The following is a 12,432-nucleotide window of genomic DNA, read 5'->3' on the forward strand; positions in this document are numbered from 1 at the left end:
TGTGTCATGTCCTGGAGAAGTTAAGGAGAAAACACAATACTTTCACCAGGAAACAGGTGTTATGTCCTGGAGAAGTTAAGGAGAAAACACCAGACTTTCACCAGGAAACAGTGTTCATGTCCTGGAGAAGTTAAGGAAAAACACAAGACTTTCACCAGGAAACAGGTGTTCATGTCCTGGAGAAGTTAAGGAGAAACACAAGACTTTCACCAGGAAACAGGTGTTCATAATAAAACTATGAGCGTCAAACACTTAATTTTTTCTGCTTTCTGGCAATTTTTTATGCAACAATTTATGGTGCAAATGTTTTTATTTATGAGGAAATTAACATTCTCAATCCTGCACATTCAGTACATCACACGTGTTATTTATTAGTTCTTGTTAAATCCATAAGCTCCAAAGATTAAATCTACATAAAAGACATTTAACAGCATCTATATCTTCACTTCCTGTTGTGTTCTTTAACTCCTCCGATGTAGACTCAGTTCCTGGTTTTTGTACGTTTTGAGCCTCCCGAACGGGGTTTTTCCTCTTTTGGGGAGTGGGTTGTCTTTCATATATGTTGAGGGGGGCAAATCTACTTCTTCTACATATTGGAGGTGGGGGGGGGGATATATAACCCCTGCATCCCCCCGCCGCCCCCCCCCCCCCCCCCCCCTTAAATCTACGCCTGTGGGTCAAACCAAATGGTCCTCCCCGGTCAGGTCGGCTTGCATCGGGGCGGGGCGGGGGGGGTTGGGGGGGTCAGCGGGTCGGGGGGGTCGGAGGGTAAGTGTTGTCCCCCGGTCAGCATAACTTCGCCTAATGACTGACAGCTGGACACAAGAGCTGAACTGGGACTCTGGTTACCAGGGAGACGCTAAATACAAAGACACGGATCAATTATGACGTTGTATGGTCTTGAATATTGTAGTTACTATGGTAAATGTAGTCATTTGTGTTGTCTTTGGGGCTGTTGTGGGTCTCTGTGGTCATTTGGGTTGTCTTTGGGGCTGTTGTGGGTCTCTGTGGTCATTTGGGTTGTCTTTGGGGCTGTTGTGGGTCTCTGTGGTCATTTGGGTTTTCATTGGGGTTGTTGTGGGTCTCTGTGGTCATTTGGGTTTTCATTGGGGTTGTTGTGGGTCTCTGTGGTCATTAGTGTTTTCTTTGGGGTTGTTGTGGGTCTCTGTGGTCATTTGTGTTTTCTTTGGGGTTGTTGTGGGTCTCTGTGGTCATTTGGGTTTTCATTGGGGTTGTTGTGGGTCTCTGTGGTCATTTGGGTTTTCATTGGGGTTGTTGTGGGTCTCTGTGGTCATTTGTGTTGTCTTTGGGGCTGTTGTGGGTCTCTGTGGTCATTTGTGTTGTCTTTGGGGTTGTTGTGGGTCTCTGTGGTCATTTGTGTTTTCTTTGGGGTTGTTGTGGGTCTCTGTGGTCATTAGTGTTTTCTTTGGGGTTGTTGTGGGTCTCTGTGGTCATTAGTGTTTTCTTTGGGGTTGTTGTGGGTCTCTGTGGTCATTTGGGTTTTCATTGGGGTTGTTGTGGGTCTCTGTGGTCATTTGGGTTTTCTTTGGGGTTGTTGTGGGTCTCTGTGGTCATTTGTGTTGTCTTTGGGGTTGTTGTGGGTCTCTGTGGTCATTTGTGTTTTCTTTGGGGTTGTTGTGGGTCTCTGTGGTCATTTGTGTTTTCTGTTACGGCGTTCATGAACATTAGCTTCTTTGTGTTGTAAGATCTTAAAGTTCTGATGTACGGTTTGGGAGTTATAGGGCCAAACGCGTTTTTTTTCGGATATAGCGCCACCTAGTGGTGGAAGTCTATCAATTTCTGCGTCTGAGGTCTTTGTGGAGTCATGACGTTCGAAAACCAAAACTTCTGGCGGCCATTTTGAAAACCCCGGTCAGCTGTTAACCATAGAGAGCTGTTGATGTTAGCTCTGGACATGGATGGGAAACCAGAACCACCGTGGTCTGGGGAGGAAACCAGAACCACCGTGGTCTGGGGAGGACACCAGAAACACCGTGGTCTGGGGAGGAAACCAGAACCACCGTGGTCTGGGGAGGAAACCACCGTTCTGCTGGCTCTCAGGCTGGGGAAGATCCAGCTGGTTCTTAGAGAACTGGTTAGTAGAACCAGCACCGAACTGGCACCAGCACCAGAACCAGAAGCAGCACCTGGTTAGCCCTGGTGGAGAAGACATATCTATGGTTAACAGCTGACTGGTGTTTTAAAAATGGCGGCCAGAAGTTTTGGTCTCCGAACGTCATGATAACCCCGCCCCCCCAGAACCTGACGTAACCGGTTCTTCTCCCTGGACCAGCGCTACGTTTTGTGCTGAGTTGGAACCCGCATTCTTGGCCCAGAACCAGGTTTATTTGTGTGGAAAAGCAAAGAACCCGTTCGATATTTGACTCCAAACCAGCACCAGAACTGCCTTTGGTGGAAAAGACACGAGGGTTGGACGTCTCGGTTCTGAACCGTCTTTGCCTGTGTGCTAATGACCCAGACCATCAGAGCCCGGCGAGGTCCGCCAGCCCCAGACGGATGTATTTATAGCCTCATGAGTCTCATCAACACACATGATTAGGGGCACACAGAGCGGTGGAGGGGAGACCACAGGGGGGCCAGGTTGTAACTGGGGAGGAACTGGGCCGGGCTATTTCTGGACCATGTGTTGCTCTGGACCAACAGCTGAGCATGCGTTGGGGCAAGGGCAGGTCGGGACGTCTGTCTCTGATCTCAGACCAGATGCAGCTTCTGATTATCAGCCTTCGGCCCGACGGCATGCCCGTGGTTTCCTCGGGTTTTGAAAGACTTTGGGTGCATTTGGTGGCGTCCGTCCTCAAGAAAATGTCACGTTTAAGACAAGAAGAGGCAATTTCCCCATGTGTGTTGTGTCTCTTTGAGGGATTTTGCTCCTTTTTGTAGTTGTTTTGTGTCTCTTTTTGGTCAATTGTGTTGTCTTTGGGGGTGTCACTCCAAGATGTTAGTCGTGCATGTTTATATTTAACCCTCATGTTGTCCTCATGTTGTCCCCATGTTGTCTTCATGTTGCCCTGATGTTGTCACCATGTTGTCCTCATGGTGTCCTCATGTTGTCTTCATGTTGTCCTCATGTTGTCCTCGTGTTGCCCTCGTGTTGTCCCCATGTTGTCCTCATGTTGTCCCCATGTTGCCTTCATGTTGTCCCCATGTTGTCCCATGTTGTCCTCATGTTGTCCCCATGTTGCCCTCATGTTGTCCTCATGTTGTCCTCATGTTGTCCTCATGTTGTCCCCATGTTGTCCTCATGTTGTCCCCATGTTGCCCTCATGTTGTCCCCATGTTGCCCTCATGTTGTCCTCATGTTGTCCTCATGTTGTCCTCATGTTGTCCTCATGTTGTCCTATATCAATGTCCTTTTTAATTCCCCAAAATAACATGATTGATTCCAACGCTCTTTGCCAAGTACAAATCTCTACTTTCATTAATTTTGGGTCTTATTATATTTCATAGCATTGTAAAACAAAGTAAAGTGTTGTTGAAATAGTATTGAGTAAAAGTTGACATATTCCAGTCTGTGATTATCATCAACATCCATTCCTTTAACTTTAGTATCAATAATTCCTAATTTCTGCTTTTCTAACTCAAACATTAGGAATAATTTCCTATAAATGAGGTTTATTGACCATAAATTCCAAAAATAACTGTAAAACTAAAGTTAATAAGTTAGTGTTACGTAGTGTTGAAAAGGTAAAAAAAAGTGACAAACATTGAAAAAAAGCGTCAAAAGTGTGTGTGTCTCTGTGTGTGTGTTTATCTCTCTGGGTGTGTTTGTGTGTCTCTCCGCGTGTCAGTGTGCGTGTATGTATGTCTCTGCATGTCTGTGTGTGTGTCTTTGGGTGTGTGTGTCTCTGCGTGTGTGTATATGTCTCTGTGCTTGTCCGTGTGTCTTTGTGTGTGTGTGTGTGTGTGTGTGTGTGTGTGTGTGTGTGTGTGTTTGTGTGTGTGTGTGTGTGTGTCTTATCCTCTTATTACAGCATCACTTTCATTTATCCCCTGAGAAACGTCAAACTCTTATTACACGGGAGGGAGACCACAGAGTCCCCTGCTCTGTCATCGTGTGATTGGCTCGGGTTCTCGGGTAGCTCCTCCGCCTCCTCCCTCCTCCTCCTCCTCCTCCTCCTCCTCCTCCTCCTCCTCCTCCTCCTCCCGCAGCGGCCGACCAGGGGCCTCAGACAGATGTTTCCATCTAACAGACCTTCATCTTAATCAACATGTAAAAGGTCTGCGGGGAGACAAATAACAGGGAGCTCCGGTTTGTGTGTCTGTCGGGAGTGTGACGGTTGCTTTATTATTTCAACACACACACACACACACACACACACACACACACACACACACACACACACACACACACAGACACAGTAATGCTGTATGATGATGAGGACGTATAAATACATCTGCGTTCTCCTGTTAGTGTTTGTGGTTTTAGTGAAAAGTATTTTCCTTTTTTTATCTTCTGCCGCGGTTCCTTTATTTGTTGATGTGATTGATTCTTAGTTTCTAGACTTCTTATTCAGACCTGTTGTTGTTTTAATAATGTTCCCCCTTTAAATTGGTTTTTTAAAGCCGAGTACCCCGTGCCCAGCGTGAACCATTTATGGTAGAAAACTAAAGTTTATATGAAGAGGGACAGCCCAGCGATGGATGCTGCTGAAAAAGACAAACCTTCAGAAAAAAAGCAACACAAATTTGGAAAGAGACGATAGAAAAAGGAACAACAGGAAGACAAAAGTGGCAAAAAAAAATAAAAAATAACGACAGTACACAAAAAGGAAGGGAGGCAAGAATAGGTAGGAAAAAAAAAGTCAGAAAGTGACAACAAAAAAAAGTGACAAATGCAAAAATAGTGAACAACAGCGATGTCAGAGACGGATTTGCTAAACAAGTCAACTGAAAACCTTTAAATACTGCTGAAAAAAGACAAAACCTCCAGAAAAAAGCAACAGAAATTTGGAAAAAGACGATAGAAAAAGGAAGAATAGGTCGAGAAAAGTGGCAAAAGAAAGACACGACAGTAGAAAAAAGGAAGGAAGGCAAGAATAGGTAAAAAAAAAACGTCAGAAAGCAACAACAAAAACAGTGACAAATTCAAAAATAGCGACAAAAAGCTTTTCTAACTCAAACATTAGGTTTAATTTCCCATAAATGAGGTTTATTGATCATAAAGTCCAAAAATAAATGTAAAACTAAAGTTAATAAGTTAGTGTTACGTTGGGTTGAAAACGTCAAAAAAGTGACAAACACTGGAAAAAAACATCAAAAGTGTTGAAAAAAGGGACAAAAAATAAGAAAAAGTTAAAAAACCTCTTTTAAAAATGTCAACAAAATTGTTGATTTTCCATTTCGACGGAAAGACCAATTTATATTTTTCTATTAATTTGCACCGTCTCCTTCTTAAATGAACTGAATTAAAAAAAACATGAATTTAAAAATGACCCATTTTCTCAAGGGAGGACCCATAATCCCCAAAAAATCCATCCGGGCACCTCAGTCCCCCCCCCCCACACCGAGGGAAACGCCGGGAGAGAGACATATGCTACGGGATCAGCTGTTCGGTGACGTCATACCTTACATGTGGGCTTTGAGAACAGTCTAGTGGCTCCCTCTGGTGGACGGCGGAAGGATAGCAGGAAGGAAGGATAGATAGATAGATAGATAGAGGGATAGATAGATAGATAGATAGATAGATAGAGGGATAGACAGATAGATAGATAGATAGATAGATAGATAGAGGGATAGATAGATAGATAGATAGATAGATAGATAGATAGAGGGATAGACAGATAGATAGATAGATAGATATAGGAACAGATAGATAGATATATAGATAGATAGACAGATAGATAGAGGGATAGATAGATAGATATAGGAACAGATAGATAGATATATAGATAGATAGACAGATAGATAGATAGATAGATAGATATAGAACAGATAGATAGATATATAGATAGATAGACAGATAGATAGAGGGATAGATAGATAGATATAGGAACAGATAGATAGATAGATAGATAGAGGGATAGATAGACAGAAGATAGATAGATAGAGGGATAGAAGATAGATAGATAGATAGATATAGGAACAGCTAGATAGATATATAGATAGATAGACAGATAGATAGAGGGATAGATAGATAGATATAGGAACAGATAGATAGATATATAGATAGATAGACAGATAGATAGATAGATAGATAGATATAGGAACAGATAGATAGATATAGATAGATAGACGATAGATAGAGGGATAGATAGATAGTAGAGGAACAGATAGATAGATAGATAGATAGATAGAGGGATAGATAGATAGAGGGATGATAGATAGATAGATATAGGAACAGATAGATAGATAGATAGATAGATAGATATAGGAACAGATAGATAGATAGATATAGGAACAGATAGATAGATAGATAAATATGGGATAAATAGAGAGAGATGATAGATATATATTTATTGATCCAATAAAATGGGAAATGATAGTGTTAGAGCAGCAATATCAGTCCCACAGCACAGAATATAATATGAATGAAATAGTAGGAAATAAAGTGTTAAAAAAGATTTGCTTGCAAATGGATTTATTTAATACACAATGAGTAGCACATTAAAACGTTCCGGCTCGGTACACTGCGAGCAGAACAAGCAGCAATAAAAGTCTAAATAAAGAGGAACACACAGCAGCCTCGTATCAGGAAAACACATTTAGATGCTACATCTCATTCAGGATTACGTTATTAACCCTGGGTTGTCTGCCCGTCAACCACGGGGAAAAAAATTAAAAATTATAATCGCTTTTTCTTTTCATGACCGAAAAGAACGAGATCCAGGGTACAAGCGGCCGAAATGGGTTTCCTCAGGAGGGGGGTCTGGCGTCTCCCTTAGAGATAGGGTGAGAAGCTCAGTCATCCGAGAGGAGCTCGGAGTAGAGCCGCTGCTCCTTCGCGTTGAAAGGAGCCAGTGAGGTGGTTCGGGCATCTGGTGAGGATGCCTCCTGGGCGCCTCCCTAGGGAGGTATTCCAGGCACGTCCAACTGGGAGGAGGTCTCGGGGAAGACCCAGGACTAGGTGGAGGGATTATATCTCCAACCTGGCCTGGGAACGCCTCGGGATCCGCCAGTCGGAGCTGGTTGATGTGGCTGCGGGAAAGGGAAGTTTGGGGTCCCCTACTGGAGCTGCTGCCCCGCGACCCGATACCGGATAAGCGGATGAAGATGGATGGATGGAATCGCTTTTTCCCACATTTCTGTCACTTCTTAATGTTGTGGGTGCTTTTAAAAAAAAATGTTTTTCTTGTTTTTCCCCCGATTAAAATAATTTAATGTTGACATTTTCAGTGCTTATTTCAACGTTTGAGACAGAATGGTTGTTTTATTTTACTGAAAACAGGTTGATTTGACCCGAGGACAACACGAGGGTTGAGTAATAATCTTATGAATTCTGCACCCCATGACCCCCTGCAGTACCACACAGTACCTCTAGGGGTCCACGTGCCCCCATTTGAGAAACCCTGCTCTACAGCATGAAACAACTCACTTATATTTTACTTTTATAAACCCCCTTAATAACTTTAATTTTTACAGTTATTTTTGGAATTTATGGTCAATAAACCTCATTTATAGGAAATTATACCTAATGTTTGAGTTAGAAAAGCAGAAATTAGGAATTATTGAGACTAAAATTAAAGGAATGGATGTTGATGATAATCACAGACTGGAATATGTCAACTTTTACTCAACACTATTTCAACAACACTTCACTTTGTTTTACAATGCTATAAAATATAATAAGACCCAAAATTAATGAAAGTAGAGATTTGTACTTGGCAAAGAGCGTTGGAATCAATCATGTTATTTTGGGGAATTAAAAAGAACATTGATATAGGACAACATGAGGACAACATGAGGACAACATGAGGACAACATGAGGACAACATGAGGGCAACATGAGGGCAACATGAGGACAACATGAGGACAACATGAGGACAACATGAGGACAACATGAAGACAACATGAAGACAACATGAGGACAACATTAAGACAACATGAGGGCAACATGAGGACAACATGAGGACAACATGGGGACAACATGGGACAACATAAAGGCAACATGAAGGCAACATATGGACAACATGAGGGCAACATGGGGACAACATGAAGGCAACATGGGGACAACATGAAGACAACATGAGGACAACATGAGGACAACATGGGGACAACATGAGGACAACATGAGGACAACATGAAAACAACATGAAGACAACATGAGGGCAACATGAGGACAACATGAGGACAACATGAGGACAACATGAGGACAACATGAGGAAAACATGAAGACTACATGAAGACAACATGAGGACAACATTAAGACAACATGAGGGCAACATGAGGACAACATGAGGACAACATGAAGAGAACATGAAGACTACATGAAGAGAACATGAAGACTACATAAAGACAACATGAGGACAACATGAAGACAACATGAGGACAACATGAAGGCAACATGAAGGCAACACGAGGACAACATGAAAACAACATGGGGACAACATGAGGACAACATGGGGACAACATGAGGGCAACATGGGGACAACATGAAGAGAACATGAAGAGAACATGAAGACTACATAAAGACAACATGAGGACAACATGAAGACAACATGAGGACAACATGAAGGCAACATGAAGGCAACACGAGGACAACATGAAAACAACATGGGGACAACATGAGGACAACATGGGGACAACATGAGGGCAACATGGGGACAACATGAAGACAACATGAGGACAACATAGGGACAACATGAAGACAACATGAGGGCAACATGAGGGCAACATGAGGGCAACATGAGAACAACATGAGGACAACATGTGGACAACATGAGGACAACATGAGAACAACATGAGGACAACATGTGGACAACATGAGGACAACATGTGGACAACATGAGGACAACATGAGGGTTAGGACAGAAGCATCTTGGAGTAAATCTGAATGAAAGAGCAGCGTGATTTCAGCATCTTGAGGACGACTGACTGCAGCAGAGCGAGTGGCAGAGACGTCGGATCGAGGACAAACCCAAAGACGAGTGACTCCAGTCCGACGCCTTTACCTTCATGGACACACCTGCAGGACAGGTGTTCGGTCACTCAGCGTCTCACAATACGGACGACCCGCAAGTCCTCAGCGTTCGACAGGACTCTTCATCAGGACTCTCCGGTCATGATGGAGAGGAAGTCCTCCTGGTTTACTGGAACAGGAAAAAGGTTCGGTCAGAAAGGTAAGTTCACACATGAAGATAAACCAATCGGTTGCGTCCGATGGCCGTCCAATCAGAGTCAGGTTCTATCTGGAGCTGTACAGTTAATCACAATTTATCCAGTTCGCCAAGCACTAGCATGCTAGCTCGTTCTCAATGGAAAACACTGCTCACACAGCCACTAGTTGACCAGAATCTCCAAAAGAACTACTTCCTGTCCCTGTTCTACTCCTGTCCCTGTTGTGTCCCTGGTCTAGAAGAAGTCTCCCAGCTGATCCTGCCTTGGACTGACCAAAGCTGGAGAAAGAGCTATCAGTGATGATCTTACCGAGCTACTGAGCATGTGCAGCTCCCAACAAAGATAGGATAGAAGGGGAGATGTCTCACTTGGAGATAAAACTAGTGCGATGTCTCACTCTGGAGATAAAACTAGTGAGATGTCTCACTCTGGAGATAAAACTGTGAGATGTCTCACTCTGGAGCTGTCTCACTCTGGAGCTGTCTCACTCTGGAGATAAAACTAGAGAGATGTCTCACTCTGAGATAAAACTAGGGAGATGTCTCACTCTGGAGATAAAACTAGTGAGATGTCTCACTCTGGAGTTAAAACTAGAGAGATGTCTCACTCTGGAGATAAAACTAGAGAGATGTCTCACTCTGGAGCTGTCTCACTCTGGAGATAAAACTAGTGAGATTCTCACTCTGGAGCTGTCTCACTCTGGAGATAAAACTAGAGAGATGTCTCACTCTGGAGATAAAATAGGGAGATGTCTCACTCTGGGAGCTGTCTCACTCTGGAGATGTCTCACTCTGGAGATCAAACTAGCGAGATTTCTCACTTTGGAGCTGTCTCACTCTGGAGATAAAACTAGAGAGATGTCTCACTCTGGAGATAAAACTAGGGAGATGTCTCCCTCTGGAGATTAAACTAGTGAGATGTCTCACTCTGGAGCTGTCCACTCTGGAGATAAAATAGGAGATGTCTCACTCTGGAGATTAAAACTAGTTAGATGTCTCACTCTGGAGATAAAACTAGTGAGATGTCTCACTCTGGAGATAAAACTAGAGAGATGTCTCACTCTGGAGATAAAACTAGGGAGAGTCTCACTTGGAGATAAAACTAGTGATATGTCTCACTCTGGAGATGTCACTCTGGAGCTAAAACTAGTGAGATGTCTCACTCTGGAGAGAAAACTAGAGAGAGTCTCACTCTGGAGCTGTCTCACTCTGGAGATAAAACTAGTGAGATGGCTCACTCGGGAGCTGTCTCACTCTGGAGATAAAACTAGAGAGATGTCTCACTCTGGAGATAAAACTAGGGAGATGTCTCCCTCTGGAGCTGTCTCACTCTGGAGATAAAACTAGAGAGATGTCTCACTCTGGAGATAAAACTAGAGAGATTCTCACTCTGGAGCTGTCTCACTCTGGAGATAAACTAGAGAGATGTCTCACTCTGGAGATAAAACTAGGGAGATGTCTCACTCTGGAGATAAAAAGAGAGATGTTCACTCTGGAGATAAACTAGAGAGATGTCTCACTCTGGAGATAAAACTAGAGAGGATGTCTCACTCTGAGATAAAACTAGGAGAGATGTCTCACTCTGGAGATAAAACTAGGGAGATGTCTCACTCTGGAGATAAAACTAGTGAGATGTCTCACTCTGGAGATAAAACTAGGGAGATGTCTCACTCGGAGCTAAACAGAGACCTAACAAACAGGGTGGAAAACAGGATCTGCAGCAATGTGCAGTACAACAAAAAATAGTATTTTTTGAAAATGAAACCATGGAACCTGTTCGGTCCAACCTCAAAATACAGTTATGAACCTGAAGATGAGCAGAATTTGGGCCCTTAAGTAAAACCAACAACAGTCAGTCGGTTATCTTTAGGTGTAGGAACTCGGTATTAACTTCCGTACTTTCCCCGTCTCCGTCGGTGTCGAAATCGTCGATCATGGCTGCGCAGCTCCTCGTCGCTGACGTTCTACCCGAGTTCCCGGGCGACTGTCTCAGGTTCCTCAGGCTGATCTTCCCCGACTCGTCGTCATCGAACAGCTTGAAGGCTTCATGATCTCCTCCTTTGGGTCTCGCTCCAGGATGCGATCCGTCACTGCGGGAGAAAGACGACAACATGTTAAGGATTTACTACTATATGAAAGGGTTTTCTGCAGGTGTTTCAACGAGTCGGATTTAAGACTTATAACACATTTAGGAATGAAATGTAAGACCTATGATCACAACACTAAAGTACAACGACATGCAGAGTACAGAAGTACTTGCATAGTAAATAAATGTATTCAAATTTCCACTGTTAGCCTGGAAATCCAGACCCAAATCCGAAGATCAAGAAGTCTGGCATCGAGTAAGTAATGAAAGACGCAAATCTCGAGGGGGCGGTACAAAGCGTGCAATTTGTAAATCCGCTGCACAAGCGACAATCACAAACAACACAAAAGGGTGACGTATCCAGAGCCCAGCACGCCTCTGCACCGCCTACAATCAGATACACCGATGTGATTGGTGCAGCTCGCCTCTGGCCCCGCCTACATCAGATACACGATGTGATTGGTGCAGCTCGGCTACGAGGGCATAGTTAATGAGCAGCATTACTCGATGCCAGAGTACCTAAAAAAAAGCTAGTCAATAGTGTATAACGTACGTAGCTCTGGTGCGAGAAATAAAAAGTTAAGTAGAAGTAAAGTAAGTATTAGGTTAACATCATGTTGCTAAAATAAAGGATAAAGTATTCTCCTTCAATCTATTCTACACAGAACTTTCCGCTGAAGGTAAACTCACCGACTTCATTGAATCGTCAAAGGTTATTTCCGTTTTCCCGACTCTGTCGTAGTCTTTAAGAATCTTCAAAACATCCACTTTCTTCACCTCGAAGCCGAGCGCACGCATCGCCACCTGTAGGGATTTTTAATGGGATGTATATTAGTTTAGTTTATTATTTACACATGTACAAATACTACCGATGCTAATACACATGATCAATAAAGATGATGATGGAGATGCGAGAAAAAATCCCTCAGAGGGGTTTTTAATCATGGAGCTCTCCAACATGTCATCCAGTTTCCATAACAAATAAACTAAAATACTTGAAAGAAAGAAAGAGAAGAATTTTATTTTAAAAAGCAAAAAACTAGAATTACACAC

General features: G+C 43.2%; 1 pseudogene; it reads right to left on the reverse strand.

The window, feature by feature from the left end:
* Nucleotides 1-8,188: 8,188 nt before the first annotated feature.
* LOC116679389 (centrin-3-like) lies at nt 8,189-12,183 on the reverse strand (annotated as a pseudogene).
* Between the last annotated feature and the right edge of the window lie 249 nt (nt 12,184-12,432).

The sequence above is a fragment of the Etheostoma spectabile genome, unplaced genomic scaffold (genome assembly GCF_008692095.1).
Source record: "Etheostoma spectabile isolate EspeVRDwgs_2016 unplaced genomic scaffold, UIUC_Espe_1.0 scaffold00011142, whole genome shotgun sequence".
Classification (NCBI taxonomy): domain Eukaryota; kingdom Metazoa; phylum Chordata; class Actinopteri; order Perciformes; family Percidae; genus Etheostoma; species Etheostoma spectabile.